This window comes from Panthera onca, chromosome B1 (genome assembly GCF_046562875.1).
Source record: "Panthera onca isolate mPanOnc1 chromosome B1, mPanOnc1 haplotype 2, whole genome shotgun sequence".
In the NCBI taxonomy this organism is placed as follows: domain Eukaryota; kingdom Metazoa; phylum Chordata; class Mammalia; order Carnivora; family Felidae; genus Panthera; species Panthera onca.
The window spans coordinates 164,658,321-164,661,733 of record NC_138342.1 but is presented as its reverse complement, the minus strand read 5'-3'; the positions used below and the strand labels follow the sequence as shown (position 1 = coordinate 164,661,733).

The window sequence follows — 3,413 nt, the reverse complement described above, 5'->3', positions numbered from 1 at the left end:
AGTACCTCCTTTCCTACCTCTCCTGGGAATGGCTTCTCCCTCTGTTCAATATCAACGCGCTGCTTCCTCCCAGCAGGCCTACTGGAGGGCTCTTAAAACCTCCTTTTGCACAATGGACTAACTTCCTGATTGAAGAGGAAGCTGAACATGGTGCCCCCCACCCCATCCCCGTTCCCGGTGCCACTTATGTACTCACATTTGACCTAGTCAGAGTTCAACACATTATGGTTTTATTCTGTGCTTTGGTGTTAAATGTTTTTATTCTGCTTCCCAAATAACTCTGCCTACAGTTTGTGTCCTCCAGTGTCATCTCTGTATAAAGCACTCTGTGTGTAAACAGCTCTGCATAGAGCGCCTGTTTCATTGCACCTTGTGTGAACAATTGCATAATACATGCTTTAGAAAGGGGCGCCTGGGTGGCTCAGTGGGTTAAGCATCTGACTATTGATTTTGGCTCAGGTCGTGATCTCACAGCTTCGTGGATTCCAACCCTGCATCGGACTCTGTGCTGATGATGTGGGGCCTGCTTAGGATTCTCTCTCTCTCTCCCTGTCTCAATGCCCTTCCCCCTTCCCCCACTCACACTGTGTACTCACTATTTTGAGAGACAGCTCTCAAAATAAGTAGATAAACTTAAATATATATATACATGCTTTAGAAAGATTTTCTCCCATTCTAAAAGAAAAATGTGCTCTTTAGAAGACATACGAGAAACACATAAAAGGAGAAATAGGGTATGGCTACTAATTTCACCACTATTAACATCTGAAGTACTGTATTCAGTTTAAAAATGCAGAAAAATAGAGAGTAATTAAATCACCCCTCACAGAACCACTTTACTATTTTGTCTTAAAAGGCTGGCAAAGACCTTTTATTTTATAAAAGAAATGGAACATTGCATATAAAGCTGAGGTCACCTTTTTTCTTCCCGAGTCCTGCTCCCTCCCCTGGCCAGTGGTAACTGAATCCTGGGGGGAGGATGAGGTAAGAGGAGGACAGAGAAGGAAGTTAGCACAGGAGTCTGAAACATACACAGCCAATAAGAAGGCCAAGCGTCAGGCAGTCCCATCGCCTGATGCTCAGCCCAGCACTTCTCCAAAAGGAGCCAAAGTATCTTGACACCAAGCTTAAGGTGCCAGTCCTGAAGGCCAGGCTCTGAGTCAAAGTGTGGGGTCCCTACAGACCTCATGATCATTTCTCACTGAACATTGCTTATATTAGTTTCCCAGAGCTTGGGATAAAAGCCATTTGGGAAACAAAAGGGAGATTTGGGTTGGAACTCAGACCACCAGGAAGCTCCCGATCTGGCTCCTTCCTGGTGCAAGTGTAGCTCACACGGTGGCCCCACGCCAGGACTCTGCAGGGAGGTTTCCATGGGCATCAATAGGCCTACATCAAAATTCCAGAGCACGGACTCGGGTTCCAAACAGAAAGTGACTCTCTGAACAGAGAATGAACCTGGAGCATTCAGTCTTTTCCCCCTTCCCCAGCCCACACTCGGGAGCCCCTCCTTAACCCCCTCAGCACCCTTGGGGTTTGCTCAGTGGATGAGAGGCCACACCTCTCAGGGAGGTGGGAGCTGGGCCTTCTTCCCTTGTAAGCATCAACAAGGCAGAGTGTTGCCCCTGGAAACCGGGTAGCTCCCTGTCCTGTCCTAACAGGAAACGCTGTGAGGGGAATGTGAGGCCACCACATTCTTCTTCTGGGCCATCGTGTCTAGCTCCAATTTGTGACACCTCTGCTTCTGAAATAGGGCAGAACGGTGACTGGGGGGGTGGTGGGGGATCTCCAGCCCTGGATCCTCACTGAGCATTGTTCTGAGTGGTTCATTCTGGATGGCACCACAGAGAGGGTGTCCGAAGCCCAGATTTCTTACTATGGAATTATCCTCTAATTTAAATTTAAACCAATGTAATGAAAAAGACACCTAAGTTACCAGACTCTCAAAAGCTTAAGAAAATGTATTTTATTCTAGCCCAAGTGACCCGCCCAAGATCATGAAATGAATAAAATTCACAATGTCTATAGTGTTGCCAATTAATTCCTTTACATTTTGGTCTTTGCAAGTGAAAAACTGAAATTTCAAATAAATTACTATTGACATGTATCTTTTCTTTTTCATGGATGAGGCATTAAAGAATGCTTACATGACAAACAATACTTTTTATAATAATATTTTGACAGCACTTTACTGTTTCAAGTCATATGCACATAATCTCATTTGCTTGTTTGGATGTTTGGTTCTTGCTGCCTGCTTCTGTCTGTGCAGAAGTCTGTGCAGAAGTCGACTCAGTGGTGGCCCCTGTTTAATCTCCAATGTCCCGTGCTTGGCACAGATGCTCCTGAGCTGTTCTTCTTTTCTAAAAGAAAAGAAAGCTTTCTTTCACTGATCTGAAGCACAACTTCCAAGGGTAGATTGAACTACATGAAATCACTGTTTTCATAAGTCAGAAATGTTGGCTTGTTGGTAACTTCATATGGGGCAACTCAATATTTTGGTCTAAACAAAGTTTGAGAACAAAGATGAGTTCACTAAAAGTCTGCCTTGTCTGAATCTTCCTTTTATGGATTGCAAGAAGGTGGAAACTGTTCCAAATGCTTTAAATGTGTTAGTTCCTTTAATCCTCACCGTAACCTCATAGAATTTACCCTTCTCATTAGCCACCTGTTACAAATAGGGAAACCAAGGCCAAGCAAGATTTAATACTTCACCCTCGCCTCACCAGCAAGGATGTGCCTGAGACCTGCTTTGGGCCTGGGTCTGACGCCTGGGCTTTTCGCTCTGCTTCATTGTCTTCTCACCTAAGGAAACCAGAGAATGAAGAACCAGATGGGAGTGGACCGGGGAGAGGAAAAATAATTTGTATGAATGTCTGCAGGAGTTTGCATATTGTCAATTAAAGGAAAGGTAAACCCTCACTAAAATGGCTGACGCCATAGGAAATGTATCAGCTACCTAATAAGACATCTAGAGATTGGGCAGTGACAGGACTAATTTTGTAGAACAGCAATGTTCTCTAGAATACTGTTTTATTTTTCTATAAAAGCAATGTTCATCAAGGGCCAAATTGCCTCCATGTTTACTTTCTGCCATCCTCCACACATTGCTTTGTTCACTAGGCTGTTTCTCTTCTTGGGTCCAAATGGTTGCAGTGGTTCCAGGCTTCATACGCCAAGAACAATATCCAGGCAGAAAAAGGGAATCAGCCCTGTCTTATGTCTCTCTTTAAGATTGAGGAAAACCTTCCCTTCTTGAGGCTCCTCAATAGCCTTCTCACATCTCATGGTTCAGACATTGGTTTACGCCGGTTGTAAGACGATGCATAAACCCATGAAACTATGGCAAGTTTATTAGCTTACAAATAGGGTAAAAAATCTTAGATCTTTAGCAGTTCTTGACATTAACTGATAAA

At 44.0% G+C, this 3,413-nt stretch overlaps 1 long non-coding RNA gene across 1 annotated transcript; it reads right to left on the bottom strand.

Moving 5' to 3' along the window:
• Positions 1–1,951: 1,951 nt before the first annotated feature.
• Positions 1,952–3,050, bottom strand: LOC132693206 (uncharacterized). Its single transcript, XR_009616652.1, has 2 exons — positions 2,713–3,050; positions 1,952–2,360 (listed from the first exon to the last, which is right to left on the bottom strand). It is a non-coding gene; the product is annotated as an uncharacterized LOC132693206 (long non-coding RNA).
• Between the last annotated feature and the right edge of the window lie 363 nt (positions 3,051–3,413).